Here is a 16,081-nt window from a genome sequence, read left to right as displayed (position 1 = left end):
TCGCCAAATAGGACCACAACAGGTTCATTTTTACATTTTGTGTGTTTAGTTTTTCCTAGACAAATCAATAGTTTATGGATTTCATCTAGTTTAAATTCATTTAAGAGAATGTTGGGCTCTTAAAAATGTCAATTCTATACATACATATGATCTATGTGCTACCTAGCATATAGTACCTAGTACGTAATAGGCTTTTAAAGTTTGTATTAATGAATTATTACAAATCATTAAAGGACGTTTCTAAATTTCTTTGATGGGTGGCAGGTTTTTTTGTTTTTTTTTTTTAAATAGAACAAATCTGTTATTATTTGTAGTTGAAAATGGTAAAATCATTTTAAAATATTCCCTTATCAGTTTTATATCAATCACATCAATTTAAATTTGGAAAGATTCATTATATATTAGATCAGTAGTTCTGGGCCTACATTAAAACCAACTGGGGAGTCCTACCCAAGACCAGTTAAATTGGAATCTCAACTGTGGGCTTTGGCCATCTGGAAATTTACTTTTTTAACAGCTTTATTGAGACATAATTAAATACAACAAACTGCACATATTTAAAATGGACAATTTGATAAATTTTAACATACACCTGTGAAACCATCAACACAATCAAGATAGTAAACATATCACCTGTGGTTTTAAAACCTGCTCAGGTGATTCCTAAGCCCAGCAGAGCTGAGAACTACCGCAATAGAGCCTCAAAGTCATGAGCTGATTGAGCATATAACATACAGCTGTTCTTCCCTTCCAATCAGACAGACTACTGTCAAACTTAAGATCTGCAGCAAATGGCGAGGGCAGGGCTGTGATGGGAAAAGGTGAGACCTACGTGGGCATTTGGGCTGGCTGTGCTGTGGGCAGGTACTTGGCCTGAAATTCCTCTCCTTCAGTTGGTCACAATCCCAGATGAGAAAAATGGAACTTCACAGTTAAATAATGCTCTGCATATCAGATTCTGTATAACAATCTTACTGGTGGTTTTTCAGCCAGTGCTAGTAAAATAACGCACCTTTAGAACATGATATAAAAAGTCAGCCAATTGGAATAACATTATTATCCAATATTAGGGCAGTAATTAAATGGATATGATTTCTTTATATGGTGGAATATCATTGAGACACTAAAAATGATTTTATAGAATATTTAATGAATTTGGGATATTGTGTATGGTTAAGTGTGAATAGCAGGTTGATAAACCAGTGTGTGCTGAATGATACCACTTATATTCTGAAAAAGGTGTATACAGACACAAAAGAAAAATAAAAGACTTGGAAAACATACACCAAAGCATGAACAACTGTTATTTCTGGTGGTAGGAGAAAATGTTTAAATTTCTTTAAAAAATTTTTTTCTGTACTTTCTACATTTTGGAAAAGGAAAATAGTTTTTTTAATCAGAAAGAACAAATATTATTAAACATCAGCTTCAGATATACCCCCACCTAAAAATGAAACTCTGTCTAAAATAATCCAGTAGATATGAAAGAAGAATATAAAAATCATTAGCAGTCTAGCTTCATACCAGTATGCATTACCCAGTAGGCTCTCACTAAATGTTTCTTGAGTGATTTGAATAAATGACTGGAGCTAAGCAAAATAAACAAACCCCTGCTCAAGTTGGAACAAGTTCAGTTGCTTTTCAGAGTCATCAAAGCAAATTGTTTTGTTTATTCTATTTAACTCAAGTTCGAGGTTGCATGGCATTTGTATTGCTGTTGAAGTGTGCTGGCATTTCATTTCATTTTGACTGACTACAACTGTTTTCCAGTAAGAAGACTGGGCAATATGCAAATAAGCAGGTTGCTGCATATGGGCAGTTGTAATAGTTCTTGCCCATTTCAGAAAGGCTTCAGTCTGAGGAGTGTTCTCTCCAACGTGGAAAGAGACATGAAATGAGGCTCTGTACCCCTTACCATGTTGAAGTAGTTTAGAGTTTTATGATATGCACAACGTGTGGCTGAAGTACAGCAGAAACTCCCTAATCCCTGTGTGTCCCTTATTTCCAACCCTCTACAAGAGGCCTTGCCTCTGTTCACTCTTGCCAACTTGCAGCTTTACTGGCTCTCACCATCTGTTCTTACTACATCTCAGCCTACAGATGTGCTCAAATTTCCTCTGGCCTAAAATCACTTCTCATTCTGCTTTTCCCTAGAGTTATTCTATTTTTTTCTCTTACTTCACTGCCAGTGTCTTAATGAGGTTGTCATTATTTACTGCCTGATTCCAGCCAGAAGTACGTTCTGCTCTGGACCACTTAAGCCCTTTATCTGTCCTTCACAGTATTTACAGCAGTTATGTTCTTCCCGCTGTGCTACGCCAGGCATAGTCCTATCTTAGACACATTTCTCCCTCCACCTCTGAATTCCTGGGAACACAGCAGTCCTGTGGGTTTATTAGACTTTAAAATATCTCTTTTTAAATTAGAAAAAAAAATTTGTAGAGTCAAGTTCTCACTATGTTGCCCAGGCTGGTCTTGAACTCCTGGGCCCAAGCAATCCTCCCACCTCGGCCTTCCAGAGTGCTGGGATTACAGGCGTGAGACACCACACCCAACCCAAGATACCTCTTAATTCAAAAATATGAAAAGGTTTGTAGAGGCTGCTGGCTCTTTCCTCAAACTCATTTCCACTAACTGTCCTGTGTTTTTTCCACGTATCAAACATATCTAAAGTTACTGCTTTTCTAACTTTAACTAAAATGTTATGTCATCTAGTGGCTTTCCTTCCTCTTTGCAAAGTTTTTATTTGGGTGTTTGCTTATTTAATTCTCTGAGCAGAAATGGAAGAGGCTGTGCCACAACAGGGTCAGAAAACCCTGGGTTCAAATGCCATCTCTGACATAGACAAGCTCTCTGACTTTGGGGTCTGTCAGTAGACTTCTCTGTGCCTTAATATGCCCACATATGAAATTGTTGTAATAATTTCCACCTTATGGGATTATTGTGAGGATTCAAAGAGGTGTCTGAAAGTCCTTAGTCCCAAGTATGGGCCATGAAAATTACTCACTGATTGCTGGAGCATTTCCTTTCTTCATGGCTCCTTCCTTTCTCATACCTGAAAACATGCTCAGAACAAGGAAGCTGCACTGAGGTGTGAATGCTCAGTAGCCAGTGAGTTTGTACAAGGCAAACTGGTATCCCAGCATATTGCTAAATCTCTATGCTTCATGAGCTTCCTGCTGTCAAATCACAAACCACAAATGTAAGGTCATGGATGCCAGCAGTCTCTTCTCTCTGCTTTACTCAACCAGTGTGATCTGTCCAAAGAGCTTGAAATAACAGAAAATATACATAGCAAGTATTAAAGCAGCAGATGGGATTCATATGCTGGAGGCTCTTTGTGCTGCTAAGTCACTCACACATCCATAGTTATCGCGGAGGGGACGGGGCAAATCACATTTCCTTCTTTTCTTGGAATTGCCATCTTTTTCTCATCTCTGATGCCAATGTCTTCTCACAAGATTTCCAAGAGAAGAAAAGTCTCACTGTTCTGGAAATGCCAGAAAACGTTCCAAAACTTGCTTAGTGTTCTTCCTAGCAACAAATCCAACAGCTTCCTCCACATTTATTCTGGGTGGCATGGCTCTCATTGTGTTTATCACTTTCTGCCCCCAACTAGCTGTACAACCTTGGGCCATTAGTCCTATTTCTGTGCCTCAGTTTTCTCATCTATTAGATGGGGGTATTGAAATTGCCTACCTCATTAAGTTGTTGTGAGGATCAAATATATGCCAACCAGTTACAACAGTATTCAGAATGGAGTAAGCACTCAACATATTGCTGTGTTGAGGACCTGCATAAGTAATGGATGCACCTATGGGTCAGTGGATGTGGACTAAGAATTACAAAATACCTGGAATCTTGCCTTTGCCACTTACTAGCTACAATGAGCCATTGAGAAGTTCCTTACTGAAACTTATTTTTTAAATCTATAAAATGCTAGAAAAACACTTTTTCTGTATGAAATGAGATTACCTCTATGAAAAAAAAATGTCAAAATGCCATTGAACATAAAATGGTATTATCTCCTATCTCTGTTCTTGAGCAGGAGATGCCAAGTCTTAGAGTCTTTGCATTTCTTGAGGCACCTAGTGGGTTTGCAATGCCAGTTGTTGAAGGAAAAGTTTACCCATTCAGCACAGCTGAGACGAAGGAAGCAAGCCAAAAAGGCCTCTGAATGGTCATCAGAGAGTGTGTGAAATTCACACATTCACTCATGTGCTTTTTTAATAGGCTGGTGCATCAGGCCCTCCCTCTGAAGTGCTTCAGTTTTACCTTACCCAGAGTCAGCCTGGGGAGGACCAGGCATATCCAATTAGAGGAGTGAGGCTGGGTTAAATTGCTCTGGGCAGGCATACTGACCACCTGAGAAGTGACAGCTTGACCACCTGACTGTAATGGTGGAGACAGAAAAACTAAGAAAAGCAGCCACAAGAATTTAAAAAGCCCTTTGGTGTGAGACTTTTTACCATAAGGAGAGATCCTGTGAGGCTGACTGAGAACTAAATTAGACAAAGCAGTTGAGATCTTCTTCAGAGAACAATTTCACTTTGGCAAGGGGATACCGATGACCTAAAATGACAGATTCTGCTAATTTCCATGATTGCCTCAGGGAAGGTTGAAGCTAACTTGGCTCTGTTTTTGCAATATGTTTCTCAAACATAACTTCTTGGTCGACTGCACAGGTAATTACTCCAGCTACAAAGTTCAAGTTGCCAATTATCTCAACTATGGCCTCATTTTCTCTAATGATGCCGAAACCCAATTCTTCTGGGTTTTGCAATCTGTAGCGAGTAAATGCTAAAACCTTTATCCCGCAAATGGATTGCTTGGTCATGTCACTTTATGTAGCTTATTATATTTTCAGGATAATTGGCAATCAACTTAGAGTATTGGTAATTACTAATTTTAATTAATGATATACACTAAAATAAATTCATTTTTATTTACTGACAATTTGATTTTCACATTTTTGTGCCACTATTTGCTCTTTAAAATTGTGTCCAATTTTGTATTGTTGTTGATTTTTGAATTTTTTATCAGTAGCATGAATGTTATGCTGGATGATGTTCTTGTCTAACTCATGGATGATGGCATAACAAATATTTTGTAAGGACAGGGCTTGAAAATCAAAAGTTTTTGGCAGGTTGGGATAAGGGACCCAATCTAAGAAGGTGAAATATCGATGTTGTGAAAATAAAGCCTTCACTTGTTACTAACAAAAAGACCTACAAAAAGATTAGGGAAATATTAACTATCAATCTGAAATGTAGCTGTAAGAATGGCAGTAAATGGAGTGCTATAATATTAGTCTATAAGAATTTGGGCACTCAGGGCCATAGAAAACAGAAACTCAGCTGTGCGCGGTGGTTCACGCCTATAATCCCAGGACTTTGGGATGCCAGGGCGGGTGGATCACATGAGGTCAGGAGTTCAAAACCAACCTGACCAACATCGTGAAACCCATCTCTACTAAAAATGCAAAGTTAGCTGGACATGGTGGTGGGTACCTCTAATCCCAGCTACTTGGGATGCTGAGGCCGGAGAATTGCTTGAACCCAGGAGCTGGAGATTGCAGTGAGCTGAGATTGCGCCACTGCACTCCAGCCTGGGTGACAAGAGTGAAATTCTGTCAAGAAAGAAAGAAGGGGGGTGAGGACAGAGAGAGAGAAGAGAGGGGAGGAGAGGAGGAAGGAAGAAAAGAAAAGAAAAACAGAGATTCACTCAGGACACCTTCAGGAGGAGGGACTTACTGCACAGCTGCCCCGTTTGGATCTGTAAAGTAGAAAGTTAGGTTTGAGATGACCTCAAGGGACTCTCCCCTTTCTCGTGGTCTCTCATATGGTCTTTCTGCTCTCTGCATATTTAGTAGGTTCTCCTCTGACTCCTGACATCCAACTAAATCCCAGAGAGAGCTGCTTTGATCAACCTGTCTTACTATTATCTTTGTTCTAGCATATCTCTGCACAAAGATACCTCCTCAGTCATCCACCAGCCTCTGAGGTGCTCACCCCTGATCCAAGCAGCACCTTTTTTTTTGAAACAGAGTCTTGCTCTCTTGCTAGGCTGGAGTGTAGTGGTGCAATCTTCGCTCACCGCAACCTCTGCCTCCCGGGTTCAAGCAATTCTCCTGCCTCAGCCTTCCAAGTAGCTAGGACTACAGGTGTGTGCCATCATGCCCAGCTCATTTTTGTATTTTTAGTAGAGATGGGGTTTCACCATGTTGACCAGGATGGTCTCAATCTCTTGACCTTGTGATCTGCCTGCCTAGGCCTCCCAAAGTGCTGGGATTACAGGTGTGAGCCACTGCACCCTGCCCCAAGCAGCACCTCTGGACAATAGCTTGTCCTTGTTTTTCTGAACAGTGGGCTGTGGCTGGGGAAATTTACATTAGCATATGAACCTGAGTGTGGCTCCAAGGGCCAGAATTGTAAGCAATAAGTAAAAGCTACAGGAAGAACGATCTAGTTCCATAGAGAAAAATGGAATGGGCTATAGGCAGATAGATGGTTGGATTTAGTGACCTTCCAGGCTCCTTCTGTCTCCAAAAATTGTGTTTTTATTTTTATTACCACTCTTCTATTTCTTCCTAGAGGTATCTAATGAGAAACATCTTTTCACATTATTATTAAAATGAGCCATGAAGATAATTCTGACACAGTATAATTAGGATATGCCTAAGATGTCAGAAACAGTAATGCTTTTGCATTAGCCTCTTAAATAAAATATATTTCATATGCAACGTATTTGTAAATTAGATTTTATTATAGTAAATAACAATGCTATACATAAAGGGAAATAATTTACATAATGTAAATGTAATGGGGCAGCAAAGTATGACATGAATACTTCTCTAGGAGGATTGAAGATGAAAGTAAGAATGTAAGCAAAATTTTTTATACATGAATTATGAATGATGTTCCAGAGATTTCAGTTAGACATTTAAACTCAGATACCATGATCAACTGAGTCATGTAGGGCAGTTTTCAGTGATGACTCTTCTGAGGGCTGCCTGAGCTGAAGTTCTCCAAAATAGTGTAATTAAATCTCAGCATCCAAACTCTACTAATTTGGAAGTGTGTGTGTAAGAAAATTCTCTCTCAAACAACAGAAATTTAGTTATTTAGCCTGAGAAAATCTGAAAACACCATGAGACTCCAGGAGACTTCTGTTTCCACTTTCCAGCATGAGAATGAGTGAGACAAAAAAGACAAAGTAGATATCAGGGCAGAGCAGCCTTGCCTCCAGCCTGCAAGGGAACTGTATTTTTTGGAGGCAATGCATGGTCAGGAGAGAGAGTAGCTTTGTCAAAATTCTAAAATTTGAGGTCCATCATTTTTGAGACAAGACGTATTTCTCCTGGCTTCAGTTTCCTCATGTATACATTGGCATTGATAATAGTACCTGGATCAGAGAATTCTCGTGAGGACAAAAGCACTTCTTGGCACAGTGTCTAGCTATACAAGGTGCTCAATAGTTTAGCTACTAAGATTACTATTTTCTTTTCTTCTTTCTTTCTTTTTTGTTTTTTTGAGTCAAGGTCTTTCTCTAGCCCAGGCTAGAGTGCAGTGGCATGATCTTGGCTTACGGCAGCCTCAACCTCCCTAACTCGAACCATCCTCCCACCTGAGCCTCTGGAGTAGCTGGGACCACAGGTGTGCACCACCACACCCAGCTAATCTTTTTTCTTTATTTATATATATATATATATATATATTTTTTTTTTTTTTTTTTTTTTTCCAGAGAGACAGAGTTTCTTCATGCTGCCCAGACTAGTCTTGAACTCCTGGGATCAAATGATCCACCTGCCTCAGCCTCCTAAAGTGCTGTGATTACAGGTGTGAGCCACTGTGCCCGGCCTTCTAGTGTTCCTTTCTTTTTGTTTTTTTGAGACAGATTCTTGCTCTGTTGCCCAGGCAGTGCAGTGGTGCCATCTGAGCTTACTGCATTCTCTGCCTCCTGTGTTCAAGTGATTCTCCTGCCTCAGCCTCCCAAGTAGATGGGATTACATGCACGTGCTACCACACCTGGCTAATTTTTTGTATTTTTAGTAGTGATGGGGTTTCCCCATGTTTGCCAGGCTGCTCTTGAACTCCTGACCTCAGGTGATCTGCGCACCTTGGCCTCACAAAGTGTTGGGATTACAGGTGTGAGCCACTGGACCTAGCCTATTTTTCTTTAAAAAGCAGAAACCCTGTGGTTATGCATCCCTGCCCAGAGAGCCATGACCCTCATTACTGCCTAGTCATCAGTGTGGCTCATGTCTTTGGATCATACCCAGCCCAGCCTGAAACAGAGTTGTGTCTGGCCCCAGCTCATGATCCATCTGGCTTTCTCCTCCCCAGAAGACCTGACCCCATCCTCATGCTGCTGCTTTGCTTGGACCTTGAATAAATCACTGTATCTCTTGACCCTGAGTTCCCGCCTTCTGAAAATGGGAACTAATTTATAGAGTTTTAAAGTTTTGGATGCTATCAATTTAAATTTTATCTATTTTAAAACAAATGAGTTGTCAGGTGCCAGAAGTGTAGAGAAGACAATGTGAGAGCTAGAGGAGTCATCAAAGAATATATTTCCTGACTTTCTTTTGCAAAATATTGACACTTGGGGGTCATTCCACCTGAGATTCTGATTTAATTGGTCAGGGATTTATTTGGTTTGGATGTGTCCCAGCCATCGATACTTTTAAAAGCTTATCCAGTTGAAAAGCACTTAGCAAGCCCAAGGTCATACTGTTAGTGGTGGAGGCAGGTCTAGAACTCATGGTTTCTGCTCTTCTTACTACAGACTGGCGCCAAATTCTGGTTTTAAAAAAAGCTTTTTGAAGCATTCCTTCTGTGGTTTTACCCTTTCTCATAAAAGTGAGATATTTAATAAAATATTATTGAAGCATGCCGGTTAGTTGGCTTCTGTTTAATGAAGGTTTTATTCTGTTCCACCTTAACCTTAATGCTTTTTCTTTCTTACAATGGTGTGTTCAGCAACCCCTTTATTCAGATGCCTTCTTTTCTTACCGCCTTCAAAGCCACCTCTAAAATGTAATTGCATTGCTGAGTTCCTCTAACATTGTCAACCTTGATCAAATACTTAGTTCTTCATTGTTTGTTCTCTTCAGTCTGTATTAGATTCTTCCCCGCCACAGCCTGCTGCTGATGTGATTGTAAAGCACAGTGTATTCCCATGAAGCATTAGAGTAGAATCAGATCAAGTGCCTTTTTTTTTCTTTTTGATTTGTGTGTGCAGTTGCTTCCTGCTATTTAGGGGTAATTCAGACTTCTGTCCTTCACTGCAATGTAATTGGAATTATGTTACCTTTTTTCATTACCTGTTCCCATTAAGGTGCTTAAAATTTCTTAGACATTGATGTAATTAAGTACAATCATGCTTGGTTAAAATTAATGATGGAATTTGATATGTAGTAAGTCTCCCTTGTCAATTTTTAGTACCAGAGTAGGATGAAATCTCAGCTTAATAGAATGAACTAACCCAAAACAATTTACATTGTCCTGTGTTTTTTTTTTTTTTTTTTCCCAGGAATCTTTGTGACATTCTTTCTCAGCATTCGTTACCCTCTGTTTGCTGAAGACTTTGATAAAAGCTGGTCTTAGCTGCTGGATTTCTCCTGAGAAAAGGATAGCTTCATAAATCAGAAAAACATTTGGGAGGCATCTAGCCCAGTGTCCTTCTGAAGGTGAGAGTAGATTAGTTCTCTCTTTGTCTTTAGAAATCTGAATTAACTGGTTTGTCTTCCAAAATCTGCTTGGGAAATAGTGAAAAGAGGGAAACAGGTTATTTAAAATTTTTTATAAACAATTGAGAGTTTTTCTTTTTTGGGAAAACTTTTTAGTAATTATGGAAGAAACCAATTGGCTTTTTTGACTGAACAAGAATTTATTTGAAGTTGGAACTCTGATCTTATGAAGATCTATCTGAACACACACACACATCACACACACGCACACACACACACAAACACACACACACACCCCTTTTAAAAATCAATAATATTTCTCTTTTTGGAGAAATTTCTTATGTATTTAGGGTCTCTATCAGCCTCAATATCTGCCTTACCTTACCTTCTTGGGTTGTTTTAAGGATCTAACAATATAACTTATATGAAAACACTTTGTAAACCATGAAGTATTATTTGCATAAGTAAGAAAAAAAATTTCTACTATTCCAAAACATTTATAATCCTCAAAAATACTCTCATACCTCCAATATGTTTTTCCCCCATAGTTTCATTTATTTTCAGTTCAGTTCAGTAAACATTGCTAGGCTCTTAAGAAGCAAAGGTTGTAAGTCCTTGCCTTCAAGGACTATCTCCCAAATGCAAGAGACAGGCACATAAATAGATGTGACCAACTTCTGTGTGATAAAAGTATATTGAGGGTGCATTAAGGAATGGAAAGGCATCTAATGCAGCCTGGGGCCAGAGGACTCTGTGTGTTAAAAGCAGGCTTCCTAGAGGAGGTGTCCCCTAAAATGGCTCTTGATACTGGAATAGGCCTTAGGTAAAAAGCAGGGTGGGGTGGACAAGGGCATTGCTGGTAGGAGCAGTGGGACAGGGGTGTGAAATCCGCATGAAGAAGTAGGAAGTTATGGCGTGTGTGTGAAAGAAGCGAGGGCAGGAAGCACTGAAGCACTGAGGAGTTTTCAGCTGGAAGGTCATTGGCATTTTATATGTATTACGCTGGAAGAAGTATAGAGAATGAACAGGAGCGATATTAAAGGAAAGAAATACGCATTTTGTATTTATATGGGGGAATGCTAAGAGGGCTAGAATTTGGCTACAAGTAGCATTAAGTAGAGAAAGAGAGAGAAGCTTAAAAGAGCTAGATTTGGTGATTAGGCATGGGAAGTGAGAAAATGTCAGGACCTGGAATTCTTGGATTTCTGACATGGGTGACTGAGAACGTGATGATGCCAGAAGGAGAGTTTAGGAGAGAAGCGGATTTATTTTTGGGAAGGGAAAGACTTTGAAGTTTATAAGGGACATCTAGAGAAATATCCATCAGACAACTGGAAGTCTAAGTGTGGAGGCAAGGGCAGCATTCAAAACTAGAAACATTGACTTGGGCATTATAGGCAATGGTTAAAAATATTTTTTGAATCATAAATTTAATTTTATACTTAAGCCTTCAATATGTTTTCTTTATTTACTTAAAACACAACTTATCACATTCTCAGTTTTCATTTCATTTTGATATCTGCTATTTCATTTGTATCTGTAGTTTTTCTTATTTTCTTGGCATAATAAATTATGAATTTTGTCCTAGAGACAAATATGGTGACCTTTCCAGTTTGATAAATGGAAATTCAAAGCAGTCTTTAACAAACAATGTAAACCCTAAAATTAAGGACAGTAATAAGCCAATGCTATTCTCCATTTTAATTCACAGTAGCTACAACAATTATTTAAGAAAGAAGTTTTGCTTTCTAAAATATCATTCTTTTTCAGTATTAATCATGATTTCTTGTCAAATTCTCACTTTCATTGTTCTGCTCAGTGTTTCAGCATTGCTTATGGAGACTGAGAGGGTCTTTCTTGCATTCTTCAGGGGGGTGGTGTTAGGGTCCCTCCCTTTGGGTATTCTCAGCATCTACCCAGGACATGGTTGAGGCCTTTTATAACAGAGCCTGCACTGTTTGAGAGCAAGTCCACCCAAGTTAGACTGCTGAAATTCATTCTCACAGCTTTCTTTGAGGGTATGTCCGGAGTAAAAATTTCAAATTCAAATAATACTTGCAATAGTACTATTTTGAGTGAATTTTGTTTGATTACTGTGATCTTGATTAGCTTACTGATTTTTTTCCTTAATACCTATTGGACAACTACAAAATGCTTCATTTTTACTCTCTATAGTTCACTACCATCTTTCCAAGACCTTTAAAGATTCACAAATCTGTCACTTTTTCATATACAAGAAAAATAATTTGAGGCAAAATTAAGTAATTTACTTAACACTAACAGCTGGAACCAAAGTCCTGGTCTCCTGAATCTCACTCTGTCTTTTCCACCTCATCATTTTTTTTTCTCATTTTAAGTCCTTATTGAGCTGTGAAGTTATCTGTATGTCTTAAAACAGGGAATTGAATTAAGTAAATCAGTTCACACCAATGACATTTGCTTTGGTTAATCACTTTAGATTAAACAATCAGATTCTCCTTTAATACTTAAGGCTCTGCTTAAGGTTTTATTATTTTTAAATTTTGTAGTTTTTAATTTTTAACATGGATTTTGTTTTTGGCAGCCTTTATTTCTCTAGACTGGTTTTACCAATGAAATGAAAGATCAGAAAAGAATCAAACTACCTGTGTTTGGATTCTAGTTATTAAAGGTATCAGTGACTTTAAAACCAACACTTTTGAGCACAGAATCACAGAATATTCACTTTCTTGTTAATTTTTAAATTTATCCATAATGATTATACATATTTCATATACAAATTATTCATATTTAGGGGTGATATTTGATACATGCATACACTGTGTAATGAGTAAATCAGATTAATTAGATATATTCATCACCTGAAAGATTTATCATTTCTTTGTGTTGGGAACATTAGAAACCATTCTTCTAGCTATTTTGAAATATACAATAAATTGTGTTTGCAGTCATTCTAAGCACAAGATATTTCTTGATTTGGTCAATTACACTGCTATGAATTTTATGTATAGAAGATGAATTTATGGAAATGCTGAGTTGGTATAATTTAGAATGACAGCACATGCATGCAAGTTGTAGGTGGTCTTGAAGACAATGAATTGTTCTCTGAAGTCCACAGAATGGTCAGTCTTTGCTGTGAAATCAGTGGGCTGTAAATTATCAGGGTGCGTGTTCAAAACATGATTCATTCATCCCAAAAGCTGCCAGTAATAGAAGAAGTTTCTACTCATTTATGCACAGAGCACAAGGAATATTTCTTCCTGTTTCAGACTCTCTTTTTGCCTCTATTTTCTCTCTGTGTCTCTATGAATCATTTTCTGTCTCACTCATATTCTCTGCGTGATAGACATACACTAATATGATGTCTCCAAAACGTGAGACCCTTGACAGCTTGTGGAACTGGCAGTGGAAATAGCATGTTGTGGATGAGGGGTGAGTGCTGAGGGGAGACATTGGCATTTGCTAAATGTTTGCCCCCTGCATTGCTTGGCTACATTAGGCAGAACAACAGTATGAGCAGGGATGAATAGATACAGAAACTATTGCAGACTGTGAACACAAGATGGTATGATGGCTGAACGGGACATCAGCTCTCACCACTGTTCCTTCGCTTGGTGGTGATTTTCTTTTGAACTGTCTTACTATGGATGAAAGACAGAATGCAGCAGTATTGGGTGGCTGCTTTCTGCTTGGATTCCAAAGTGAGTGTTGTAAGTGCCACTGTGCAAACAAAGCAAAGCATGGAATTTATGCTAGTTTTGGAGTTGCAATTTCAAACTATTCAGAAGTTGGAATAGCATTGGAGCCTGTCTTCCTTGTACCCTGTGGTTAGAGCACAGCATTCTACAAGAGGAGGGTTGTATGGGAAAACTCCTCTTGGGAAGTGGAAGCCATGGGTGAGTTGCTGGGGTGACACTTTTGAATGGGCAGTATTCCAACAGGCTCACATCATATTTAACAGTAAAATGTGTTGCCGTATGCCCTTTTATAATGTGGGGTTTTAAAAAGAAAGAGGAATGGAAATGCTGAGCCACCAACTTTGGGTATAAATTCAATCCCATCATAGATGATAGACTACATCAGCAATTTGTGGGCCGTTTTGGTGGAGGACAATGAGAACAGATTTCTAATCAGATAATGTCCTGCTACATTTGAATTTTCACTCTCCACTGCCTTTTGTTGTCTGGGTACTTTTGAAATTATTCTTGATTCAGGTTTATTATTAACTTTTGAACCCCAGTGACTGCACTAATACCTTCTTTCTCATGTTAAAATGAGAATGGTGACTAGAGAATTTGTTTTTGCCTTAGTTATAGAATAGCACGACAGCATAATGTGAATCAATGACTCTTCACATTTTCTCATAATATAAGCTGGATTCGTTTTTCCCTTAGGGATCTATTTCAAATTCATGCCCTAATAAACCATTCTTGCCAGTTGTTGACTTTCTAGCTTCTTAAAAGCATCTGCATAATGGATAAGTAGATAACAATAAATAATAAATAGTTTTGATCTTAAACTTTAAAAACATGTTTATCATTCTCATTTTAAAATGGAAAAATAAAACAACTTCCTCTTCATGATCAATACTATAAGTATTTGTGCTGTTGGTTTTAGGCAAGAACCATCCTGAGGCAATTATATCTTTTAATATATAAAACATAGGAGGAAAGATTGGGGATAAAAAACTGGTTAAAGATGCAGAACTACTAGCAGGGTTCTGTTCACCAAATAAAACATAAACATCCTTCATTTAGAGGACATGTACATTATCGACAGAACTATTAAAAAATCACAATATCCACTTGGATAATAACTATCTGTTCCCAGGATTTCAAATTATTGTCTCTCCTTTGTTTCCTCTCCATGCTGTCAGGGGTTTTGTGTTTTATTTAGTGTCATCATATTAGTATGTGTGTATCACAGAGAATGTCAATGAGACAGAAAGACAGAGACAAAGAGAGAAAGAGGCAAAGAGAGAGTGACTAAGAGAAGAAATAGTCCTCTTGTCCTGCATGTAAACCAAAGCGGTATTTGAAGTTCTTTTCTCCCCTCAGTCTGATTTCTTTGACTTATTTGGCCTTAAGATGATATGATCTGTCACTTAAAATCCATAAACAGGTTCACAGGGCCACATCTGAGTTGGGGATCGGAACACAGTCACTGTAGTAGAGCTGTTTGTGCCACTCAGAACCCCTGCCCTTTCCTGACTGAAGAACTCTTTCTCCAGCTTCTTGGAGTGTTGACAGCTGATGGCTCGCTTGGGTCCCTCCTTTTGGGGATTGTCCTCTGCCTTCAGCTAATCAGAGCTGCCTCACCCAAGATTATACTGTTTGCCCCAGGCCTATGTGCATTCACTGAGTGGTTGATTTGGGGACACAAAGGCTCTTGACTCAGTTCAGGACAATGTGTACAACCTGAAAGGTTGGCTGAGGCTTTTGTTGTGACAGCAGCCCCATGGCCAGCTTCTCCAACCCCTTGTCCTGCTTTGCTTACTCCTTTTGGGGTTGTTTTCAGGATCCCTCACCAGTAATATTCCTGCCTGCAGATCTTCATCCCAGATCCTGGTTCCAGAGAAACCTGACCTGTAGCAATTACCACACGTGGGCCACACCATGCAGTGCGTATGTGTATGAGGATGGGATTATGCATCTTCACAGCACTGTGATAAGGTACTGGCTCTGGAATCACAATCGATATCTGTGACAATCTAACCTGGGTCCTTACTACAAAAAATTAGGATAAAAATACCTACCTTTTAGGGTTGTTGTCAAGATTTGACAGCAAAGTTTTCAGTGCCTGTCATGTAGGAAACATTCATTACATCATAGCTATTATTATAATTACCAGTAATTACCCATAAATAATCCATAAATAGTACACCAGTTCTGATTTGGACAATAGAGTGCATTTTAATGTCATTTTTATTACAACATTTGCTTTAGTAGAATATAGAGGTTAATAAAAGATGCATCACTTGCAGTTTTAAATAATTCCATACTGTTAGTCCCCATTAATAAGGTATGTGGAGAAATTGGACAGGATTCCAAAGGGAAACTAAAGTGATTAAAGAAATGAGGAGGGGCCAGACGCAGTAGCTCACGGCTGTAATCCCAGCACTTTGGGAGGCTGAGGTGGGCAGATCACGAGGTCAGGAGATTGAGACCATCCTGGCTAACATGGTGAAATACTGTCTATACTAAAAAAAAAAAAAAAAAATTAGCCAGGTATGGTGACACGTGCCTGTAGTCCTAGCTACTCAGGAGGCTGAGGCAGGAGAATTGCTTGAACCCGGGAGGCAGAGGTTGCAGTGAGCCAAGATCACGCCACTGCATCCAGCCTAAGCAGCAGAGTAAGACTTCCATCAAAAAAAAGAGGAGGAACTTCTTTGAGTAAAAGTAAAAAGAACTG

The 16,081-nt window shown here is 38.8% G+C and overlaps 1 protein-coding gene across 50 annotated transcripts in view; it reads left to right on the top strand.

The window, feature by feature from the left end:
* Nucleotides 1-16,081, top strand: part of NRCAM (neuronal cell adhesion molecule) — a 336,778-nt gene that overhangs the window by 54,075 nt on the left and 266,622 nt on the right. For 30 of the 50 annotated variants that reach the window (XM_002751752.6, XM_078343158.1, XM_009002702.4 and 27 more), the window contains exon 2: nt 9,535-9,691. The exons of the other annotated variants lie outside the window; for them this stretch is intronic. The gene's annotated coding sequence lies outside the window, so the exon portion shown is untranslated. The remainder of the gene's footprint in view (nt 1-9,534; nt 9,692-16,081) is intronic. 50 annotated transcript variants of the gene reach the window in all.

Source organism: Callithrix jacchus, chromosome 11 (genome assembly GCF_049354715.1).
Source record: "Callithrix jacchus isolate 240 chromosome 11, calJac240_pri, whole genome shotgun sequence".
Lineage (NCBI taxonomy): Eukaryota > Metazoa > Chordata > Mammalia > Primates > Cebidae > Callithrix > Callithrix jacchus.
This window is presented reverse-complemented; position numbering and strand designations above follow the sequence as displayed.